At 46.1% G+C, this 26,099-nt stretch overlaps 1 protein-coding gene across 4 annotated transcripts in view; it reads right to left on the reverse strand.

Annotated features, from left to right (window-relative positions):
* The window catches only part of PAOX (polyamine oxidase), a 572,703-nt gene that overhangs the window by 520,163 nt on the left and 26,441 nt on the right, over positions 1-26,099 (reverse strand). The window lies entirely within an intron of this gene.

The following is a 26,099-nucleotide window of genomic DNA, read 5'->3' on the forward strand; positions in this document are numbered from 1 at the left end:
CGTCCTAGCAGCGTGAGCGGTAAGGACATCCAGTGGTGGACATCTTCCTTGAACCTAGTCGTCATCGGATGGAGGTTTTTTCCCACGTAATCGACAGCTAATGTGTGATTAATACACCTAGATACCTGAATTGACTTCTTTCAATCCGGTAAAGGTATTCATCTGGTATGGCATTCTCTATCTCCTTTACTGGAAACAGTATGGATTTTGACCAGTTGACAAAGTCCCCTGAACCTGCCATAACTCCCTTGTAGACGTGTCACTACAGGACAGGAAACACGTGGGTTCGCTAGGTATATTAGCAGGTCATCTGCATATAGGGTCACCCTATCTTCCCAGCCGTCTGCCCACCTGAAACCGTTCCATGTTTGTGTGGACCTTAATAGGATCGCTAATGGTTCAATTGCTAACGCAAAGATCAGGGCTGATAGGGGACAGCCTTGTCTCGTGCCCTTACCCAGCTGGAAGGGTTTTGAAGTGTACCCGTTCACTTTTGTTACTGCTACCGGGTGGTGGTATAGTAGCCTGACCCAGTTCATGAAGTGTGGGCCTATACCCATACGACACATAATTTCCCAAATTGCTTCCCAATGTACGGAGTCGAAAGCTTTTTCAAAATCTATGGAGAATAAGGCCAGAGTTTTGTAGTCTAGGTATTTTTTCCATTGCTGTGTGCGGTCTATATATATTTTGCTTGGTGGATCTCTGTGGCATAAACCCACATTGGTCTGGGTGCACAAGTTCATGTATGACTTGCTGAGGTCGTTTAGCCAGTATCTTCGCAAGTATTTTGGCTTCACAGTTTATAAGCGAAATGGGTCTATAGGAACTGCACTGGTCAGGTGGTTTATCTGCCTTTGGTAAAACTATTATCATGGCTTTCCTGAGGTCTGGAGGGAGGCTACTCTGTGAGTGCGAGTGTTGAAACAGGTGCAGTAGTTGTGGGGAGATTACGTCTGCGCCTATCTTTTTCCATGTTTCAACAGGAAAACCGTTCGGGCCTGGGGTTTTCCTTGATTGGAGTTCTGACATTGCCTGAGTAACCACTTCCTCAGTAATGTCCTGTTCTAGTAAGTCAGCTTGCTGCTCATCTAGGGTAGGGAAGGTGATTTCGTCTAGAATGTCGGTCGGTGGCAGTGCGGATGGTGCACTGTATAGCTCAGGATAAAACTTTGCGAATCCCTCCGCTATGTCATGATCTGTTATTAGTGGCTCAGTTCCATCCGTTGTTAGCTTCCTGGCCTGGGTGAGGCCTAGGTCCCTACGTTCTAGCCATGCCAGTATTTTCCCTGCCTTGTCCCCCGTTTCATATACTCCCGCTCGCATTGCAACGTGTGCCTGTTTTGCGTTGTCTAGGGCTATGTGTTGTAATTGTTTTTGTGCCAGTTGTAACGCTTGTTGCGTCTCTGGCTGGTCATAGGTTAGGTGCTTAACCTCTGCATTGCGTACCTTTTCTTCAGCTGCATGTAACGTTTCGAAATGTTTCTTCCTGTGAGCTGTAGTCCAGGCTATGATTTCACCTCTTAGTACCGTCTTCAGCGCTTCCCAAAGTGTTGAAGGGCTATCTACAGAATCTGTGTTTATTTCAAGGTATGTTTCAGTGGCCTTCTGTATGTGCTCCACCAGTTCCGGAAACCCTAGGTAGTAACCATTCAATCTCTAGCTGGGTGGGGGGATTGTTCTGTCGGTTCTAATCGTTATCATAAGTGGGGAGTGATCCGAAATACCTCTAGGGAATAGTTGGGCTTCACATGCTTCATGTTTATTACTGAGCAGTAGGAAAAAATAGTCTAGCCTGGATAGTGAGGCGTGTGCTCCTGAGTGATAAGAGTATTCTCTTGTGTTGGGATGTAGTGTTCTCCATACATCTTGTAATCCCAGTGCGTTAGTGAATGTGGCCAGTTTAGTACGTATGTCTGGGTTCCTGGATCGTACGTGCGACCTATCCAGGTCTATGCTCATGACTTCACTGAAGTCCCCTCCAAGCAACATGAGGGCTTCAGGGTTGTTGGCAATTAAGGGTGTTATGTCATTCAACAGGGGGGTTAGTAGATTAGGTGGCACATATACAGCAGTCATAGATATAGCACGTTCCCAGAGGGTCCCTGTTGTGTGAACAAACCTGCCTCCTTGGTCTTGGGTGACCGTATTGGGGCTATAGGGAAGTCTTTTGTGTACCAGGATTAATACCCCACGTGACCCCATGGTGAAACCGGCGTGGAAGGCTTGCTGGTAGTTCGAACGTCTAAACAATGTGCACCTTGTGCCCGCCAGATGTGTCTCTGTTAGGAAGGATGCATCCAGGGAGTGGCGGTTCAGTGCTTGTAGAACGAAGCGCCTCTTAATGCTATTTACGAGCCCATTTACGTTCCATGTCATCACCCGAATGGTTCTACTTTTAGTTACGTTAGTGACTTGTGCCATGTGGTCTGTGTATATGTGTGATTGGTTTGTTGCATTTCCAGGGATATTTCATGGTCAAACAGTCTGGAAAGAGTTTGAACTTGCTGGCAACTTGGTATATTATGTGTCAAAACCTGCTTGTTCCTTTGGTTTACTAGATTCAATCTCAAGAGGCATATTACTACACGCATATTGGCCTTGGTGTGCTTTTCAACATCTAAACAACGAATAAGAACATTATCTCCAACTCCCGCCTCCCCATACTCCACCCCCAACTGAAGCATCTGTCAACCCAACATAAACTTTAAAACAGTCAAAACTTTCCTAAACTTTATTCCATATGCACCCGCTCAGCTGTAGCCGGAATCTGCAGTTCGTGCGAAGCTTGAGTTGGGCGGCGTAGCAGCCCTTTACGGTGCCCTGGGTTTGTTACCTTGGTTGGGGGGCGGCTGCTAGAATGGCCGCCAGCCTTAATATGACATATGTTTTAGTATACGTTGTGGAGCACGGGCTCCATCGCTTCATTATGCAGTGTTTTGGTCGTTTTCCATAGCTGTTGCAACTCTTTATGCGTTTCCTGGGTTCGGGTTCTCCATTTGTTGCTGCTGCGGCTCCATGTCCGGTGGGCGTTCAGGATGTGGTCTATTGCGATCTTATCTCCCTCTCCTTTCAGCGCTCCAGTCGCCATCTATATGCCGCTCGGCCCAGTTCCATGCCTCCTTGGGATCTGTGAAATGCACCGATGTGCCCTTATGGTAAATCTTTAGCTGGGCAGGAAAGATTAGCCCATATTTGACACCCATTGAGTGCAGGCGTTTGAGTGGATCAAATAAGTCTGGGAAGAAGGCGATTTTTGATCCGTTGTATGCGATTGCCCCTTTTGACCTCGCCAGCTGTAGCACCGTATCCCCGTCCCTATAATTTAGGAATCTCGCGATGACTGTGCGTGGCGGTGCCCCAGGGATGATTTTGCCGGTTGGAATGCGATGGGCCCGTTCAATGGAAAAGAATTTAGAGAAGGACTGTGCGTCGTATGTGTCCACCAGCCATTCCTCGAGGAATAGTTCCATATAGTCCCCCTCTGCCTTTTTGGGAAGGCCTAGTATTCGGATGTTATTTCGCCTGGATCTGCCTTCACCATCATCTACTCTTGCCTCCAGGAGCTTGATGCGTGCCATCATGCTGGACATATTACGTTTTATCCCTCGTAGATTGTCTTCGGTTTCGGAGATCCGCGCCTCTGCGTCCCAAGTGCATGAGGTCAACTTTTGCAGGTCATGCCTTAGCAGGGACACATCCGCACCAATACTATCCATCTTCTTCTCCATTGAGGTTCTGGAGCTGGCGATGGCGCTCATTACATCTCTGAGGGAGATGTCTTCCTCCATGCAGCCCGATTCAGATATTAGTGGCTGCTCCGGAGAACGGGACGACGGCGTTGTAGCATACTGTTCATACGGTTTATCCTTCCCCATTTCCGGATATTCTGGGTGGTATCGGTGAAGGTTTATCCCCCACAAGGAGGGAGAAGACAGCGATAGAGAGGGCAGATGGGGTTGTTGAGCCAGGGGTGATCCACCAGGTGAGTAACCTCCTCGAACAGCTGTGCCAGAGGTTGCTACTATTTGCAGGGTATCGTCTATATCTAAGCTTGCCGTAGTGTGCACTCCATCTCCCCGCTTGGAGCGCTATGCTTTGTTCTGCATTGATATCCGCTGACGGGAGGAGCCATGTACTACTTGTCCCTGCCCCATGGATATGCACAGGGTGGTAATATGCGGATGTCTTAATCCCAGTGGATATATAAGGGTTTTTTCTGTATTTATATCATGGGGTTGCCGGTTCCCCGGGTGTTCTTGCGTGGCAAAATTACGGACACTGCAGTGCCCCTCCCCCTGCACACCGGACCTGTCCCCGTGTTGTTATGTGGATGTTGCTTGTACAATTCCTTGGGCAGTTGTTACGGTTTGGTAAGTTACCACTGTCGTTCCCAGCCCCCAGGCTCCCAGGAATGATGCCCCCAGAGACAGTACAGTTTCAGGGTCCATGTAGCGCCCACCCACCTGTGCACTGGTCTCACCCCGCTTGGGCAATGGAATGTTTGCGGGATTGGTACCCTAGGTAGTAGGCGGCAGCAGGTGTCTCAGTTTGGTAGGTCCTCTACGCTGTCCCCAGCTACTCGGGGCGAGGATTCCGGCTCAGGGACCTGAACAGCACTTACTGCTGCCGTTCAAAGGTGACCGCTAGCTGAGAGGGACTGCTGACAGGGGACAGCTTCACGCGTGGTGTGCGGTTGCTGCACAATTTTCCGGGTCACTCGCAGTAACAGGGATGATCCATCAGGGCAGGGGGGTCCTCCGCTGCATCCGCCGTCGCACAGTGGGTCCCGCGGGATCTTACACAGTTTGGGATGGGGGCCCGTTCACCTAACGGTAGAGTCCGGAGACTCTTCCTGCACAGTCCATCGGGCAAGGGGATCAGAGTCCAGGGCCTGTCCTTACCGGGTTACGCAATGTTTGCTCATCAGGCAGTCAGCCCGCAGACGCTCAACGCCAAGCGGAGCGCCCGCGGCCACTCGGGGGTGGGGGAGAGCAGAGAGCAGGAGCCACAGCTCGATTCTTCACTGGCAGTCGAGCGACTCCTTTGGTTGTTGCACCCTGACAGTGCGTTGCTCTGTGCGAGGAGGGAGCGGTGGCCGTTCACGGGCTCCAGGATATACGGAGTTGTCGGGTTCGCGTTCAACAGCTCCCGGCGGCCATCTTGGATTCTCGATCGCCGCCGTCACTCCATTCTTCGTCGGCTGGTTTCTTTATATTTAGCAGTCGGTTTCACACTGCAACCCTCGGACGTGAGCGCAGTGATATTCCTATGCTCAAAACACCTTTTTTCACCGCATGGGCAGCGGTATTACTGGCAGGATATTACAGGATACGGTTGGCGGCCATGGGAGCACCGAAAACTCACGTCTTCATGCCGCGGTCGCTGGCCACGCCCCCCACCATCTATTTTTAACAGAGTGATACAAATGGAACTGAGCAATATAAAGATGGAAAACGCAGATTTACAGTATGTAGACGACATTCTGATTTGCAGTGACACAGAAGACCAGTGAAAGAGGGACTCGGTGCACATGCCGACAGTGTGAGCTGACAAAGGGTACAAGGTGGACAAGGCTAAGTTACAGTATAGTCAGAAGGAGGTGCTGCACATTGGGCAGATGATATCCAAGGATGGACGACAGATTGCCCCACGAAGGGCAGAGGCAATACGCAAAACACCTCATCCCACGACAGTGAGGGAGATGCAACAGTTTTTGGGGTTGTGTAATTTCTGCAGAGCATGGGTCTTTGACTACAACACATACAAGCGGCCACTACTGTGCGCCCTGAAAGAAGCAAGGAGGGGACCACAGAGATGAATGAGGCCTTTGAGGAAACGAAGGAAGCCATAAGCACTGCCCCAGTGTTCGGGACCCCAGACTACAAAAAGGAATTCTTCCTATTTTCAAACACTGACGGTGTAGTGATGAAGGTAGTACTGACACAGAAGACGAGCATGGGCCACCAACCAATAGCTTACTACAATGGACAACTTGACCCAGTAATGAGGGGACATTATCCATTCATCCAAGCTTTGGCAGCTGCAGCCTTCGCAGTGGAGAATTCATCAGCAGTAGCAATGGGGTGCACCATCACTTTGTACATGGAGCCCAGCCTCTTTGCGATACTGTACTGGCCAAAGAGCACACTAACCACAGAGAGAGCATCAGGGTACGAGGTGATACTATCAACTGTAGGATTGAAGATAGTAAGATGCAAGACTGTAAACCCAGCAACATTCTTAGCAGATGTTCTCGAGGTAGGAGACTGTGCACATTACTGCACCAAGAACATAGAGATGTTCAGTGAGACACGCAAGGTGGAGGAGGACGCACTTGATTGGGGAGATGTGCTTTACATTGGCGGTTTGTCGACAATTGATCAAACTGATGGGGTTAGACGTACTGGGACTGCAGTGGTAAGACTGAACAGAACACGCGACAAGGGAGTTGGTGGCAAGTGCGCGGCTACCATCCCATTATTCAGTACAAGCAGCAGAACTAGTGGCTCTCATATTAGCACTGGAAAGAAGCATACAGAAGGAAGTGGCAATTTATTCCGACTCCACCTACGTGACGTCAACAGTACACTCAGGACTGACACGATGGCTCAGGAGAGCAGACCAGACCCCAGTGCAACATGCACCATTATTGGACAGATTGATCGGGGTGGTTGCTTATCCAAAAGAGGCAGCAATAGTGAAGTGCCAGGCCCACACAAAAGGAGACCATATCGCAAGAGGAAATGAAGCAGCAGACTTTGAGGCAAAATGCACAGCGTACTTTGGGCAATTGTGGGGACGGAGTGAGAGACAAAAAGCTCAGGGAGGGTTGAGAAACATGGTGATGAAGGAAGGGTACAATTTATTACCAGAGACACAGATTATGGAGCAGCAGGGAGCTGCGCCCAAGGAGGAGAAAGAGCTATGGGTGAAGAGAGGGTGCTCAATGTCTCCGACAGGTGCCTTATGGCGACAGAACAACACTGGGAAAGTGGTCATGCCATTAGCATTATTGAAGACAGCATTAGCACAATTGCACTATCCAACACACACAGGGAAGGAGGTCATTGCTACATGTATTGGAGAAACATGGTTCTGTAAGTCATTGCTTGACATGCCAGCAGTTTACAGCAGGGCATACTTTGAGAGTTGAGAGGAGCCATACCAAAACCTGCAGGCCCATTTCTGCATCTCCACGTTGACTACATGGATATGATCCAAGTTGGCCTAGGATACAGCTACATGATGGTGGTTGTCTGCCCATTCTCTAGGTGGATCGAGGCCAGTCCCTGTTCACATGCTGACGCCCTTAGAGCAGCCACGTTCTTGGTCAGGGAGGTTTGCCCCAAGATGGGGCGTCTGTGAGGTCCTGCGGTCTGACAACGGCCCTCACTTCGCCAACTAACTGTTTCAGCACATCATAACCCTGCTGGGCATCCAGCATAAATTGGCCTGTGCGTACCACCCGCAAGCAAAGGAGGGGTGTGTGAACGCCTGAATGGACTCCTGAAAGAGTGCAGCACCAAGAAAAATTGGTTGCATTGTCTACCCCTTGCCTTGTTTGAATTGCGCAATAAACCAGTGTCCGACCAACATTTAAACGCCCCATGAGGTGATGACAGGATGGCGCATTCACCTTCCCCTGGCTCCTCCCACAAGAGCACTGAAGGACTGTGAGAGTAGTGCAGATGTGTTAGGACAGGAGATGTAGGACTACATTACTTCTCTGGTTGCTAGCACTTCTTTGATCTCTCGCCAGATACAGCAAATCCAGGGGGGCCTAGAAGACAGCAAAGAGGCCAACTGTGACGCACCACAAGGCGCTGGAATGCACCTAGATTTACTGGGCCACATGCGGTCAAGGAAGTGGCAGGCCGCGCAGTTAAGCTAGTAGGCAAAACTGTGTGGAATCACCTACAGGACATCAAGCCCTACAAAGCAGTGTCCTTACCTGGCAAAAAAGTCCAAGTGACCAACATGGCCAATGTTCAGCATCTAGATGAACTGCAAGTGCGTTCTGAGCTCACAAGATTAGGGAGGCCCAGACATCCCATGGTCACACGATCCCAAGCAGCAGATGTAGCGACTGGAATACTTGTACAAATCAACTAAGGAGACGCTGTGTTATTTTCCCTTTTCTCACACGCAGGGTCTATGTGAATGCCGTGGGGATTGTACTGTTTGTTTCACCCATGTTACCTTCCACCTACCACCCAAAAGCTTTCTCCAACCAGTTTGCACACTATGTGAGGAGACCCAACAGATTCAGAGCGCGATCCCCCAGAGTATATTACCTTGTCTTTGTAGAGTATTTGGCCCAAACCACCCACAACTTGAGCACTGTGAGCCCCCAGTGCTTGCCATAATGAGAGACCCCTCAGTAAGAAAGATCTGGGAAGAGGTATTTGCCTTCGCAATAAGTGATTATTTGATCCGCGGGGCTTTAGGGCACTGACAATACTAACAACAAAAGCTAGAGACCGAGTAGGAATACCAGGTCACACAGCCACTCTCAAGGAGGCCCAGACAAGGGCTAATAATCTTTCAAAGTTCGAAAATGTAGTTCTTTTTCAGGTATCAAAAGTACAAAGTAAAAAATAAAAAAGAAGTCTTGATTTTTAAATAGTAATTTATCCGAAGAAAAACAAAGCTGTCACTAATATCTTCTTAGTGAGGGAGCTGTTGCCGCAACTCATATGTAGTACAGACTAAAGCCAATATATTTCGGAAATAATTCCTTCTTCAGGGCAAGTCTAATCAATTGCACGCAAACAACATAATGCACCAATGTCAGCATAACAATTGCATATATTTGTAAAAATAATAATGTCGTCAACATACCAGTCAGTAGAGTTTCCAAAGGATTTTACGAGAAATAAATAGAAAGAAATAATGAGTTGATTGAATTGTGGATAACAAAAACAGAAAGGTATGTGAAAAACTGTGGTTACCTTAATAGTGTTGCACAGACGAGAACGTTCGTTGTCAATGCCCACAGCAGCATGGGTCACAACGATGAGCCGTGAATACAGCGGCTATATTGTTAAACACAATCGTGTTTGTGAATGAAATCTAATGAAGGGAAAGGACCAGTGTGAGTGAGACAGCGTAAGAAACAGGGATTTCCAAAACGGTAGTTTGCAAATATTGCGATCGCGTCTCGTACCTCTGAGCACACGGAGCGTGTGAGAGCTCCTGCGTGCAGTTGCCGGGCTGAATCTCAGACTGCCGTGTTAGGCGGTTGCCAGGACAACGGCTCATTTATATTGCACGTGACCGTTTTGCGCCATTAAGTGTATTTAGCCCAAACTAAAGAAAATCACTGAAGATAATACATAGAAATGGAAAAAATACTCGAGTGTTAAAGGGTTATTTTACATATTTTTTGCTTCATTAATTGTTTGTTGCTTTTTATGTAACTCGATATGTCCAGTTGTTTTCTTTCTGTTCACAACAGACCCCATTGTGGTCCCTTTAACACGAGTATTTTCTCAATTTCTATGTATTATCTTCAGTGATTTTCTTTAGTTTGGGCTAAATACATTTTTCATATAGAACATCATGCAGATATGCCCGTAAACTATACACTCCTCTTAACCATGCAGGCTTGCACCTGCTATACACTCCGTTGCGTGACCACCAGCCACTTAATGGTGCGAGACGGTCACGTGCAATATAAATGAGCCGTTGTCCTGGCAGTCTGAGATTCAGCCCGGCAACTGCACGCAGGAGCTCTCACACGCTCCGTGTGCTCAGAGGTACGAGACGCGATCGCAATATTTGCAAACTACCGTTTTGGAATCCCTGTTTGTTACGCTGTCTCACTCACACTGGTCCTGTCCCTTCATTAGATTCCATTCACAAACACGATTGCGTTTAACAATATAGCCACTGTATTCACGGCTCATCGTTGTGACCCATGCTGCTGTGGGCATTGACAATGAACGTTCTCGTCTGTGCAACACTATTAAGGTAACCACAGTTTCTCACATACCTTTCTGTTTTTGTTATCCACAATTCAATCAACTCATTATTTCTTTCTATTTATTCCTCGTAAAATCCTTTGGAAACTCTACTGACTGGTATGTTGACATCATTATTACTTTTACAAATATATGCAATTGTTATGCTGACATTGGTGCATTATGTTGTTTACGTGATATTGATTAGACTTGCCCTGAAGAAGGAATTATTTCCGAAATGCATTGGCTTTAGTCTGTATTACATGAGAGTTGCGGCAACTGCTCCCTCACTAAGAAGATATTAGTGACAGCTTTGTTTTTCTTTGGATAGATTACTATTTAAAATCAACAGACTTCTTTTTTATTTTTTACTTTGTACTTTTGATACCTGAAAAAGAACTACATTTTCGAACTTTGAAAGATTATTAGCCCTTGTCTGGGCCCCATTGAGAGCGGCTGTGTGACCTGGTATTCCTACTCGGTCTCTAGCTTTTGTTGTATTTTTAAGTCAGGGTGTCTCCAGACTTGCACAGCCAGCTCCTTTTGAACTACAATTTGCATACTTCTACTTCCACATTGACTCTAAGATTTGAAAAGACTTCTAATCAGTGGTGACCACTCTCTTCTCTGTTCACTGACAATACTAACACAGTAATGCCTTTCTCTGTGCAATTCTGGCGGGCAATTGTATCAATGGGTTGCAAGGATCAAGCAGCATAAGTGGAAATGAAAGGAACAATAAAGAACATTGTTGTTATGTTGTGTCCATTGATTCCTAGTGGCTTGATGGGATTCATATTTTGGCAATTATATGTTGTTACTGCTACCGCTGTACCCTCTACTAACATTCCCCTGACCCCAGCAGGTGGGACGACCATGTCAGGTGGACAAGAGAACACTGCTGATAAGGTAAGGAGAGGTAAGCGCAGTGTTGACACAGACATGAAGGGAGTAGACATGTATCTCACTGACCCTGCCCGAGTGTCTAACAGCATGAGGTACAAACACATGACAACAGAAGGTAAGGAAACCACCGGGAGAGCCGTTATGTCTGCTCTTGAATCCCCTACGCCACGAGTTCCTCTAGAACGTTCATACCAACTGAAATACCAGCAGCAAGGGCACAGTGCCGGATGTATTTCGCGATGGTGCAAACACGAGGACAGCAACATTGAGATGGATGTCCAAAGGAACATTCCCATACGAAGATAATTACATAAATACATTAGACGTGATGAACAATTATTGGCAATGGGCGTGTGGATCAAAGGCATATGAGAAGCTGCCACCCGAATGGGGAGGAGTCTGCTCCCTGCTGCACATCAACATGCCATCGTTGGTCGTACTCAGGAAGGATGTAAAGCTCGATGAATTTCCGAAAATGAACAATAAGAAGGAAGAGATCGGTCGGGGTGACACTGACGACCCAGGCGGAGAAGACGGGGAAACGGGACGGATTGATCAAAGTGAAGAGGGGGAGGAATTACTTCTCTGAAGCATCAGAAACGGGACTGGATGAGATTTCAGCAGAGCACAGGCTTTTCAGCAGGAGACAGATGTTCTTTGCATCAGTAATACCAGGGATACAGACATACACGAATGCCAAGTGGTTACAGATCACTTGTTGGGAGATGATGGTAACAATTAACTCTACGGTGAATGGGTTCAACACCATAAAGGAAGAGCTGAGAGCCATAAGATTGGTGGCGCTCCAGAATAGATATGTTCTGGATCACCTCACGGCTATGGAAGGAGGAGCTTGCGCAAAGATGGGGAGTTACTGTTGCACATTCATACCTCCCAATGACGAGGATAACGGGGCAATATCAGATACAGTGGCAAAACTGGCACAGATGCAATGGAAGATGAAGCACAAAGAACTGGGAAGGACAAGAGCTGGCTAGCGTACATATGGTCATTGATGCCATCATGGCTATCAGACGGATTGAAGGCGATAGCAGGAGCACTCGTGCTGGGAGCAGCATCCATGTGTGGGATCAAAATATGCATGGCAAGGTGAAAAAAAACAGCAGAAGACGACATTGGAATGCACATCCTGATTGACGTAAACATAAACAAAAGACAAAATCGATGCACAATGGGACAAGCTCGAAACGAAGATCGCGCAGTGTGACCCCTTTCCAACCGAGTCCATGAAGCTGGACAACCTGCACGATCCAAAGTACTATGAGGGAAAGTTAGTTTGATGTAACCCCGAAAGAGTGTGCCGTTACATACACTGGTCGTAGACGACCGCACAAACTATTCCGGGCACCTGGGAGGAAGACCGAAGATATGGCAGCCCAGAGCAAAAGTACTGTCATATAAGGATGTGGTCGACAGGTCAACCAGAGGGGGGGACTGAAGAGGGATGCGGAAGTCTACCCTCTCTTCCCCTCCTATCAAATACATGACACGGAAGAAGAACAGGAAACATTGCAATCACCCATTCTATTTTGGACGAATTCCCAACGGACCTATGGTTGACAAATAAGTCGAGAGGTATCCCCTCAGCCAGCCCTACAGGCCAAGTGCGGTACAAATCTACCCAAGAGTAGACTAGGAGCCCCAGGCTGCAGCCAAATGCACCTCAATTGACAGTATTGATTAAAGCGCCAAGAAGCATGTTGCTGACGTTGTTAGAGACACCACGATTTAGCAGCATTAGACATAAAGCACACAGACCATCCACACTCCGGGGCATAAACACGCACTCTAATACACAAAGAACACAAGCATACAGTTCTACAAGTAGAGGACAGGTACATATACATACTGTCATTGCTTTATTATTTTGCCATTAGTAAAACGCAGCAACACAGAAACCGCAAGAAGCAAGAGATCCTGGGTAAAGCTTGCAGATGCTTACATGCGAATAACCTTATGGAACTGCAGGAGCACCCGTGGGACCTGACAGAAGCCAAGTGTGACTAACCTAGGGAGAATATAGAATAGCATGAACACTGTAGAAGACGAATTATGGTTTAGGAAAACTACAAGAGGCCACAGGCCTCTCAGCAAGAGCTGAGCGGAGCTGAATTCAGGCTGAACAAAGAGCAAACGTGTGAGACAGGACCCACTGCCAAGGCCACACGATACGGATGACGTTCCATTCCCTGAACGACAGTAGCACCAGCTGCAATACATATGAATAATCCTCATAATTCAGCGCTACACAGCTCCAAATCATGGTCTCCGAACATGTGACCCGGCCGATGCAGACAATTTGCAGTGACCAGCGCTGGGAAAGAGCCGATCTCACACTACCAGAAAGAGGACTGCAACGAGGATGTTACAATGTGAGACAAGTGGTACACAGGACCAACAAGCACTCCCATAGCCTAAGGTGGTACACACAAGTTACAATGCAGACAGATAGGGCCTCATTAGGAGTTTACCGGTCCAGATGTTTCCAGACCAGTACGTGTCTGCCTGTCGTGGCCACTGTGTCCGGCAGGTCTGACCCTGCTGGGCGCAGCGGCTACGGTAGGTAGAGCGTTCACGGAAGCGACGGCACCGTTAACAGCGGTGCTGGCGCTTCAGAGTCCCCACTCGCATAGAGTTCTATGGGTCTCTATGGGAATGGGGACTTACTGACTTCCCAGGCCGCTGTAGTTGTAATCTCCTGGTGGCACCGGGAAGTCAGGCGCTGGTAAAATATTACGAGTACGGCGGCAACCTGCCGGTAGCACTGGCAGGGTTACCGCTGGACTCGTAATGAGGCCCATAGTCATTCTTATTACCTTGAAAAGGTATACCACAAGCTGAGAACCTTTTGCAGGTCCCAGGCCTGGGGACATCAGCTCTAGCCAATCACAGTTTAGTATCATAGGGGTGGATAGCAACAGGCAAGAACCAATGGCAAGACCCTCACACTGCAACATTGTTATAGTGACTTGGGTATGGACCAGGCCAGCCACCTGACATGGGAGAGCCAGTAGAATAAACACATATAAGCAACCGTATAGGTTATTAGGCTTGTGACGGCCAATCCAGTGGTCCGATAGGTTTTCTGGAGGAGGGCCCAGGTTGTAACCTCACTCTGACATCATAAGGGTAAAAAACTGGCCTGCGAGCCAGGAAATGTTGAGATGTCCGAGGATTTCTTCTGTCCCTGTACTGATCCCTGTTGGTTTTGTCTGTAATAAACCGCAGTTTGAACTTGCCGTTTGACTGAGTCCTCGGTTTGTCATGTGGACGGTGTTGGCCCTTCCGAGAGTCTGCAAACTCGTAGTGGCCCTCTGACAAAACTGGGAGTTTGTCCCAACAAGTGTTAAGTGGCAGTTGGTGTGTGTAAGTTTAATATGTTGCTAGGGTTATATGTAGAGTGTTTAGAAGTGACTGGTGGATAGATGTGTGCCCGTTTGAAAGCAGGCAATGAGGGAGTGTTACAAACATAACACAACAAAGGGTAGAACAGCTGTCCTGTGTTATGGTGTGCACATGCAATCCAAGGTTTTCAATGATGCATGGCCTGGAAAGGGCACTGCAGAGACGCGGATAGTCATTAAGGTCCATGGATTCTAGGGCTGTACCGAACTTCGGCTTCGAGTCCCTATTCTGCCGAAGTTCGGCTGAAATACAGCTATCCGGCTTCGGCAGAATAGTTTCTGTTTAGGGACTCGAAGCCGAAGTCCACTTTCTATGATTAGCTGCCCTCTCCCTGTTTGGGAGATGACAGCCAATCATAGAATGTTTGACAGTGTTCAGGCTGCAGAAGCCAAACAAGCTGTTTGCCTATTGGCTTCTGCAGTCTGACCACAGAGGAACCAGCCTAACGTGTTGAAATAGGAAGCGAGGGAAGGGAACAGTTCTTCCCTTCCCTCACTTCCTATGCCAGCACCCGGACCCAATCACCAGGTAAGTGACCCGACTCCCCCCCCCCCCATACCCCCTCATCACGGTGAGGCTGCGGGGCCTCAGGGAACCCCCGCGGCCTCACCGCAATAATGTTCTGTTTGTCGGGCCACCGGTGCAAAGCCGGTGGCCCGACGTTTATTTTGCATTGGGGGGCCGCTCCTACAGGAGCGGCCCCCCCAGACTCATGAGGCCGCCGGGGCACTTTGCCGACCCCGGTGGCCTCGGTGCCCCCCATCCCCCTCACCACGGTGAGGCCGCGGGGCCTCAGGGAACCCCCGCGGCCTCACCGCAATAATGTTCTGTTTGTCGGGCCACCGGTGCAAAGCCGGTGGCCCGACGTTTATTTTGCATTGGGGGGCCGCTCCTACAGGAGCGGCCCCCCCAGACTCATGAGGCCGCCGGGGCACTTTGCCGACCCCGGTGGCCTCGGTGCCCCCCATCCCCCTCACCACGGTGAGGCCGCGGGGCCTCAGGGAACCCCCGCGGCCTCACCGCAATAATGTTCAATTTGTCGGGCCACCGGTGCAAAGCCGGTGGCCCGACGTTTATTTTGCATTGGGGGGCCGCTCCTACAGGAGCGGCCCCCCCAGACTCATGAGGCCGCCGGGGCACTTTGCCGACCCCGGCGGCCTCGGTGCCCCCCATCCCCCTCACCACGGTGAGGCCGCGGGGCCTCAGGGAACCCCCGCGGCCTCACCGCAATAATGTTCAATTTGTCGGGCCACCGGTGCAAAGCCGGTGGCCCGACGTTTATTTTGCATTGGGGGGCCGCTCCTACAGGAGCGGCCCCCCCAGACTCATGAGGCCGCCGGGGCCCTTTGCCGACCCCGGCGGCCTCGCTGTGAAAAGTGCTCACCCCTTGAGCACGGTGAGGCCGCGGGGCCACAGGGAACCCCCGCGGCCTCACCGCAATAATGTTCTGTTTGTCGGGCCACCGGTGCAAAGCCGGTGGCCCGACGTTTATTTTGCATTGGGGGGCCGCTCCTAAAGGAGCGCCCCCCCCCAGACTCATGAGGCCGCCGGGGCCCTTTGCCGACCCCGGCGGCCTCGCTGTGAAATGTGCCCCCCCCTCACCCCTTGAGCACGGTGAGGCCGCGGGGCCACAGGGAACCCCCGCGGCCTCACCGCAATAATGTTGTGTTTGTCGGGCCACCGGGCCAAAGCCGGTGGCCCGAGATTGTATTGCATAGGGGGGCCTAAAAAAAAAAAAAACTATTCGGCTCACTATTCGGCTCCGGCCGAATAGTTGACAAACTATTCGGTATCCGGCCGAATACTAAATATGCTATTCGGTACAGCCCTAATGGATTCTGGTCCTTATTGTATGCTAGAGAAACGTATTTGGGACAGAAAATTGTTTATGCTTTTCTCTTTTTCTGTGATATACAATTATTCCCATTAGCATAGCAGAAAATTCTAATGGAAACGTTGGAGAATCTTATCGAGTCGAACTACTTTATTGAAAAATGTAAAGTAGATGGAGTCTAGAAGCTTATTTTTTTATTCCTTTTTTTTAACTGTGAAAGGTGGTTCCTAAAGGAACCTTTTTATGGCGTTTATTTTTTTGCAGGAGAAGCCAGGAAGTAAGGTGTGGGGAGGGAAATGAGGGAAGGGACACCAACCACAGATATGGAGGGGCAGGTGGACAGGGGATGATGTTGGGTGTGTGTTATATCCAAGTTAGGGGGAGTGTTTCTCATGCTCCTTGATAACAGCTTCGAAAGCAGAAACTGCTCTTCCCTGCAGAGTGATGTATCGCAGTATATAAAGAGTACTGTTGTCTTGGAAAGATATGGATCAACAACCTCTTTTATGGCTTGTAATGTAACTGGTGGGATTTTCTGCCCCACAGGTGTAGCATGTGTGGTGGCAGTATTGGTTGAGGATGACAGCCTGCTACTTCCTAAGAAAGGAACAGCATTTCCGAGAGCACCCTGGTGGTTGGATTTGGTGTGGTGGGACATGGAGTACTGCCCTGGTTGTCCGCAATCGAGTACAACCTTTCACTCGGTGCATTTCACCTTGGTAGCCTTAGTCTTCGGTACACCCCCAACAGTGGTAAAGAACCACCTCACCCATGATTCTCTCTGGGTGCTGGAAGTAGGCATTTCCTCTATCTCATCTTTCTGGTCCTCTTGATTCTTTTCTGCATCATTGCGCTTTTTCCGTTGTCTAGGCCCTTCAGCTGGTGGTGGTGTCTCCTGGGGAAGAAGGATGGCCATGGCTGATGCCATTTTTGAAGATAAACAGCAGTTGTGCTAGTATTCTACCACGCATGTGCTCCCTCCTGGATTGCAGATGGAAAATCAGTAAGAATAGGTCTAGGAGCTGTGCAAGAGGTCATTTTCAGCTTCAAACTTCCTAAATCAGCTAAAAATGCAGTTTCAAAAGAGTTCACGAAGCGCAGACCCATTCACGAACACATCATCACGCCGCACGCGGTCACGCGACACTGTCCGGTAATTCCACAATGACATCAGAGGTTCGCGAATGTCAGCAAACAAGCAGTGCAAAAAGTTACAGAAAGTTTATAGAAGTGTTAAAAAATGTTGCTTGGAGGTGGGGAATGAATGGCACAGTTTTAAGTTGAAACTTTCTAGATCGGCCGAAAATGCTGCTATATTGGGGGTAAGTATGATATTAAAAAGTTGTATCAAATTAGGGTTCACTATTAAAAACCCATGAAATTCAGTGAAAACACTTAAAAAAGGACATTATGGTTAAGTTGCACTAATAAAAACCTATGAAATTCAAAATGGACGTTATAGTTGGAAGTTAAAACGAAAACCCCCAAAATTCACCAGTTATGGTAAACTAGGCAACCATAACTCGTGCCACCACCTTGCACTGCTAAGACTAACACCAAGATTACATCACAAATGTCATTGATGACTTTCTGCCACTGAAGCACACATTAGGGGCACCTTCACAACAGTAAAGGTTCTTCTGGGGGAGAAATCCTTGGCCAGAACTCCACCAATTGCAACCAGAGAAAGGAGAGTAAGGGAGTGACATTGGAAAAAGGCGTGCAAGCTCACTCCTTTTACTCCGATTCTGTGAGGAACCATCGCCCTAGGGTCCTCAGAATCGCGGGCCGAATTAATTTAGTCATTGGTCAGTGGGCAGGAGGTCCAGGGGGCACATGTGCAGTGGTAGTTTCAGCATTGTTCTTGGTCCGGCTAGACCGCTCTAGATGTCTTGAGGCTGGGCTGCCCAGGCACCAGCGGACAGTGATCACAGCAGATCCCATGATGTCAGGAGACCCTCAGGACACTACTGAGACGGACAGCAGCAATGATCACCCTGATCAGTAGAGCAGCAGGCAACACTTGTTGGCAACAAAGAAGAGACAGCTCTAGCAAGGCCACTCTTATGGGAGAGCAGCAGCTGTATGAGAACTGGTCTTAGGCCACAGGTCAGCTGCCTGCAGAGTCCCAAGTTGCACCTTATAATGGCAACCAGAGATGCATTGGATAAAGCTGGTCAGGCCACAGCGGTCCTGGACCACTTCCAAAGGCTTATGACGGGAGGGTCTTTGTGCAGGGGTTTAAAGCTCCCAGAAGTCCCCCCCCTTAGGTCGCAAGTTACAGGAATCACAGCAGGCCTCTCTTAGTCCTTATGTTCAGCATTCACAGCAGTTTCCCAGCCTACATCCCCAATGGATCATGCAAGACTGGTGAAGCAAATACCCCGGTCCTTGTATAGTCATTGGACATATGCGCTGCGGACAGAAACTGTAAAACAAATACCATGTTTTCCTTTGACAGTTTAAGCCATCAAAATGTATAATATTTTCAAGTCCCCTGAAACCAGAAAATAGAGACAAGGCCAGGGTAAAGATGTCCAAACACAAGAGTACATCCTGCAACCTTTATTAAAATTGGAAACTGCTTAATCAGAGGAGAAAAAGGAGTAGCAATTTCAAGTTATAGAAAGAAAAACAGATTTGCATTTTCTGATGCTGTTTGTGTTCTTTTTCAGTTACAGAAATAAAGAGTCAGGATTTGGAAACCTACCAATGTTGAGAATATGGGCTGTTGATAGGGTTTGATAAGCTAAAGAAATATGAACTGTGGTGTTTTATGAAAATAGGGACATTAAAAGCTGCAATTGAGACTAAAGCCAACTTTAAACGGACCAAGCACTGAATTCTAACATATGTGAATCCTTTCAGCTCAAAGACCCCAAACCACAGCATATAGGATGGGAAGACAGATAATTTCCCTTCCCAAGCTAATAAACTCTTTGAATGAAGCCTGGCCACTTCATATAAGGATCATCCTGCAAACAGGAGAAGCAAACCAGACTGTGCTATAAATTTTAAGTGAGGAGTTGTATTACTTGCCCTGTGTGTATGCTAGGGGTGAACATTTAAAAAATTCTTTTTTTTTTTTAATTCAGATGACTCTGTGGTCCTGCTCCATTCAAATCTATTAACACCATCTCACATGCCTTCCTGAATGAAAGAATGGAACACTTGACATGACTACAGATCTGGGAACTTCTCAAGAGGAGACAGAATGAACACCATAACAACAGATATTCAAATTACAAAGGCTCTTATCAGCCAGGCCTTGAGCCATAAATACCACATAAGCCAGGCCTTGAATCAATAAATGCAGATTTCCAGCCCTGACTCAACAGAAAATAAATACCATGTTCATAGTCGTTATATCTAGGCAGAAGAACTGCAATTGTAATACAATATCATCATACAATATAATAAAAGGCCCGATGTATGTTTGTCCAATGCAGTCATGCGCAGTAGAGACTGCCTGCTTCACTTTATATCACTGCAAGAGGGAGCTGTTGCCATAAGAAATAAGCTATTGCCTTAGGAAATATATAGGCCACCTGTATGTTTGTCCGATGAAAAAGTGCTTGTGTCCATGGGCTTTCACACTAGTTTTTGAATAAAAGTAAACTAGCCTTTAAATGTACATTGCATTGTTCATATCGCCTGTATCTATGGAACCAACCTCTTAGTGAACTCATTTAGGCTGAATATTCTCTACTAGCTGTGGTACCCGGCGTTGCTCTTGTCCTCTGGTCGGCAAGTCATGCTGCTGTTTTTATGTTTCAGAAGCTCTCGATGTTGATTTTCGCTTTGCATCAGATGGAGCTTTTCCAAGTGATGTTCGTTTTTTGTGCGGCATGTTTCCGTCACTTAATGGCTTCAGCACATTTGAGAAAATGTCCAAGAAAGATTGAACGAGTGTACACTCTTCTCGTGAATGAACTCAAGTAAATTGTAACCTTGCCATTTCCCAAATTTGGAGTCTCGTGATAAAAAGAAAAATGTAATTTGTTTTATTCCCTTTAAAAATGCTTTAATAAACACGTTCTAACTGTATACAGTAGTAATACATTTTAAAGGAATAACCAACATATCGAACATTTTGCTTCAGACAATTTTTCACATTTTGTCTCCTTCTAGCATCTACTCTAGTTAATTCCGGGTGAGCATCAGTAAATGAGGGTCTCTAGAGAGTACATTTTTTGCATCCAAACAGACTCCAATCTTGCCTGAGAAAAATCGAGAATACATGCAAAATCTAGTAGCATTGGGTTCAACAGTGTGGATTTGTATAGCCGGACAAACATACACACATACATTCAGCTTTATATATAAAGATTACATGTGGTTTTAATATGCAAATTAGGTGAATGTACATTTCATTGAGTAGAAACAGCGCACCCCAGTGACCCATATATCCTAGCATTCGCAGTGATGAGCCAGTTATGTTGAGATGGAAAAATGATTTGTTCAACCAAGTATCAATACTCGCGTTGACTGCCGTGGAAAGAACGTTCATTTTCTGCTCGATCACGTGCGCCGTTGCTGCACGGAAAGTAGACACTGTGCACCTTTTGTTGGGCCAACAAGCTTTGGCGTTTATCAACAACTGCTTGCAGACTACACAAAATATTGATTTCCTTCCCGCCTGTAGACTAGTAACAGTGGCTACACCAGTTACATTAAAGGTGCCCAACTGATTAAAAATGACGGCTTTTTTAAGGATTGCCGTTTTCAGTCGTGAGTGAAGATATCACTTACAAGGAGTCATAATAGATACTGTGAGACACTGCACACCTGACCTTGTGACATTCTGCACCCTCTAATATGAGGTTTTGATTGTGTCCTGAAGAAAGCCTTACATATACGGCCAACCAGTATAAGAACAAGGAAAAGTTGTTGTGTGAATCAAACACTAAGGCTGGAAACTTATTTACTCATGTCGACACAAGGAAAATGGGGGCTTTATAGTAAAACAAACATCAATGGGCTAATCTAAAGTCACCAATGTGCTACTAACATCACTTATGATACAATGTATTATGTGAATGAACACAAAGATCAAAACTGTTGATCAATTGTCTCTTTTTACTTTATTTTTTTATGTTTGATGAGATTTGCAAATGTGACCGAATGGTCTGTTTTATTACTGATTAGAATATAATAAATATATGAGATATTTTTTGTTAAAATTGAGCCTTCCATCTCTTTATATTTGTTAAAAGAATGATGGTTTGTTTGCACACCTACATATTTTGAGACCCAGTTCTGTTACCTCCGATGTGGATATCGAAAGGAAGCTTGTTGTTATGCCCTCTTTTTCCTCAATACGTTACAAGCCAAAAATCTGTAAGTAATGGACCACTGGTCCTATTAAAATTGCAGCAATTGATTTATGCCAGAGAGAGGAATCTGGTGAGCAAATTAGTAAAGTGGTAATATGGGTAGAGTTCATTATATGAGAATGTGGCAATATTTAATGCAAGAAATCCCTGAGATTACATCACAATAAATAGGAGGGATACTGGGTGTAGAAGTTACTCCTATCAAACTGCCTCCTTCATTAATATGTTCAATGACTACCAGGGGGAAGGGCTACTTTGTCCAATCATATACATTGAGCAATTAGATTGGGGAAATCATACATAGCTCAAAAAAGGGGGGGTTCCGTTCTATAAAAGTTCAAACACACAGACACACACACAAAACGGGAGACTGGCCGACTTCCTCGTTCAATCACTGACTGATGGGGAAGAAAAAGAGAAAGGAGGATCGATAACCAGAAGGAGATGGAATAAATTGCTCTCTTTTTCGGGCCATTGCGGAGTATCACTACAGCACTGAAAGTGAGCCTAGAAGGAGCCCCAGGCCTTCTTCTGTGGAAAAGAAAGCAGACAGGCTGTGGTGAAAAGCTGATCCCATCTTATTGGCTGATGTCCACCTGTTCATTGAGGGAGCGAACATAAGCAGTCCGTAAGGTGGGGGGGGCACCTGTGCGATTCAACCAAAAGAAATCTGAGTATTATCTAAAAGGGAAATAATCTTATGCGGAGTGATCCTATAAAGGATCTTGAAGTAAATCCCAGCCCCCACTACGTGTTAGTACAGAGGGGTGGGAAAATATAGATTAATTGTGCATCCTGTGAAGTTACGTAAGATTTCAGACGTGTATGCTCTTCTAGAAGATATATATAGGTTGATAGAGTAGGTCTCATTGTGTGTATACAATGAGATTCACCTGACCCTTTTCTCTGGCGATGAAGTCTAGCACAGACAAACTATTAAAATCGAGGTCGAAAAGGTCATCTTACTGTGTGCATACATAAAAAAGAGAATTGAAGTAATTTCTGGATATATCATCAACCAGAATATCGTTATTAATGAGGGGGGGGGTCGCTCAAGATAAAAGGGAGATATTGATTATTTGCTACCCATTCTCTCACTGTTAAAAGTTTCTCATGAAAGTCAGAAAGGTAAGTTTTTACTCAATAATTATAAGAAACACCAGAAAAGGGTATCTAGTTTACGTACATATTGAACATACTTTCTTTTTTACAAGCCATTTACATACCTGAAGGTTCAGTAGTTTCTTGCAATTGGGTTTAAAATGTCGTCGAAATTCTGACATGTCTTTCGAGTAAGGGCATGGAGTGGTATTTTGAATAAAGGGGAAGTGTCGGGAATTGGATAGGCATGGATATTTTACTTCACTGGCAGAAAGTCAGGTCAGGAGGATGAAATTAAAGCAAAAGGTTGGGGGGTCCACAAACAGCAGTAAGTGAAATTGTACCTAATATATATATATATATATATATCAGTGAAAAAACATTGTTAAAGGGAAGTTATGGTTAAAAGTAAAACCGAAAACACTCAGAAATTCACCAGTTATGGTAAGCCAAGCAACCACACCTCACACCACCACCGTGCACTGCTAAAACTAACACCCAGGACATCGAAGAAGACATCACAAATGCCATTGATGACATCACTGATGAAATCATATGTCTGGACCACTTGTTTTTGTTCACAGACATATCTAAGCGAAGCGCTTTTGTTCACGGACGGTCAAAATATAAACATTGAACATACTTTCCTTAGTTTGGTCTCAGCTCATAGTGCACATATATGGTGCAATAAGCACGCCTCAAACACACGTGCCTCTGATTTGTGGGTCTTCATATGTATTGTTTGTACCAACTAGTCTTGAATTATTAGCGATTTATTCCATGTTTAACATTACTCAAAACCGTAATAAGGTAGCATTCATTATTTTACTATCCAAAATTAGCAGATAAAAAATATTGTACTTCTATGGTGCATGCTGCAGCCTTTGCTATCTGTATGTATGATTAGGTTTATTTATTAACAGCAACAGTCCAATACAATGTTTTGTTTAGATGAGTACATTCTTTAATAAATTAAGTAGTCCATGATAGGTCTCCCGATCACCCCTGACATCTTGTCACCAACATTATGAACACAACCCCTTGTCGGGAATTCATCAAAATTAATTTCATATGTGATGTCATCAACAACATTTGTGGTGTCATCTTTGATGTCCAGGGTGTTAGTCTTAGCAGTGCACGTTGGTGGCACAAGTTATGGTTGCTTAGTTTACCATAATTGGCGAATTTCTGGGGGGTTTCAGTTTTACTTGTAACCAGACCGTCCCTTTGAACATCTTTTCACTGAATGTCATAGGTTTTTATTAGTGCAATTTAACCATAACGTTCCTTTAATAAAGTTTTTTCTGTGAATTTCATAGGTTTTATGTGTAAAATGTTTCATTATGTTACATCACTGTATATAAGTTAATAATTCCTCTTAACATATATCAAAGAACTGTAAACCTTTCAGAAAGATATTTTTTGCAACACATTCTGATGTGTTTTTTCGTTATCAACAGCAAAGTTACATCACTATTTTTTGTACTTAAACTTTGACACATTAGAAAAAATAAAACACAGAATAGATTTGCAAAACCATGCTTCGAGGTCCTTGCTGATGCTCCTCACAAATGTTCGAGCTGTAGCCACAAGCAGATTTTTTTTTTTCACATTCAATCCTATCCCGATTTGGAAAAACGTTACCACATAGCCAATCCCTGGTGGCCATGCCCACTTTAACCCCATTGCCAGTCCTGCGTGGTCATGGCCAGTAGCCAGATTGTCTGGGTCCACCATGACCCGGACAAACTTGCCACTGCCCATGGCCACGGGCTATACCTCAGTCACCAAAGGTAGATCACTATTTTTTGTACCTACATTTTGACACTTTTCAAAAAATAAAACACGGACACCTTTGCAAAACCATGCTTTCTGGTCCTTGCCAAAGCTCCTTGCACGAGTTTGCTACAAATCCCTCCATGTTTTATTTTTTGAAAAGTGTCAAACTCTACGTACAAAAAAAAGAGCCATATAGCTTAGAACCCACTTGACAAAATCCATTCAGACTTAAACATTCAAAGTTGGTTTTATAATCTTTCTGAAAACTTTGTTGCCATTTGACCAATCTGCACAAAAGTTATAACCAATCTAAAAATGAGGAGGCCCCACTCTAATTTTGCCCCCTCTTGACGAAATCTCACCAAACTTTGCAAAATAATTCAAATCCGGGTCTAAAATCTTTTTTCAAACTTTTGTGCACATTCGTCAAACGGCACAACTTTTATAAGCCTTTCAAACGGTACCAAATTTTGCGTAACCATTCAGGGTCTGGTCTAAAATGATATTGCAAAATTTCATGCAGTTTCATTGAGTAAGCCATCCAAAACCAACCCAGCAATGCAGAAATATGCATGGATGTCCCTGAACATCAGAGATGTTCGCGGACCTCATAGAAGAAAAAAACACAATTTTGGGGCTTTTTATGGTCATATCCCATCCCATCCTCATCACTCCTCATCTCCCCAGAGATAGTTTCATTTGTTTGACAAGTGCAATGTTTTGTGTTTTAATATGTTTTTACTGCGATGTCCGCAGACTACGGGTGCTGTTCGCAAATCCAACATTGCGTCCGTTAAAAAAAAGTGATGCACCTCATATTTTTAACCGACCAATCAGCGGGTGCGTACGATGTCCACAAACGTTGTGTTGCTCTCCGATTGGTCCGGAGGCATCTGCGGAGCCCGAATCAGGAAGTGAGTCCACGGACCGGACTCAGATGATCACATTTTTATTTTACCTACTTTTTGGCCATTTATTAAAAAAATACTGGATGGATTTACAAAAGCACACATTTGGGACCAATCTGCTACTCCTGGCGCAAACTTGGTGAAATTCCGTCAGCTGTTTGGGCTGTAGACATGAGCAAAATCTTTTTTCCATTGCGTCTATGATGATTTCCACATATTTTGGGGCCCCCCCTATAACTTTTCCCCTCCTGGTCGAAACTGCACTGCACGTTGCAAAATCATTCTGAGGGGTACATATACTTTTTTTGCAAAGTTTGGTGAGGTTGTGCCCAGGGGTTGAGGGGGGGGGAGTTATAAGCCACCCAAAAAGTGCCCTTTCCATGAGTTGAGCAACTTAACCATAAATACAGTTCCGCTACCGCATTGAGTGCGTTTGTGGGAGACTAATCAGACCTCGATACCAGCCCTCTCCCTTCCTCAGAGCGATGTGAGACTGCTCTGTCACGTTACCAGGGACTGTGTTTTGGATTAACTTGGTGGACACCCTATGCACACACACTACTGGATTGGTCTTTTGAACCGGTCCCTAGAGGGCTTCAGAAACACCTCTTCAAACAAACACTTCTGTTTGAACACCCCACTGTTTATACCCGTTTCCCCCCACCACTTCACCCTTTCCCTTTCCTCCACAGACTGTGATTTAGATACCCCAGGTGGGGCCACAAAACGACAACTTGCAGACAAGCATTAATGCTTTTAGATGACTACAGTGGTAATTTGGCAGAGTAGAAAAGATTGCCAACAACATAACTGAGATGAATGGGTCCATAGGGCTCCATGTGGA

This window comes from Ambystoma mexicanum, chromosome 8 (assembly GCF_040938575.1).
Source record: "Ambystoma mexicanum isolate Mex_15411 chromosome 8, UKY_AmexF1_1, whole genome shotgun sequence".
Classification (NCBI taxonomy): Eukaryota; Metazoa; Chordata; class Amphibia; order Caudata; family Ambystomatidae; genus Ambystoma; species Ambystoma mexicanum.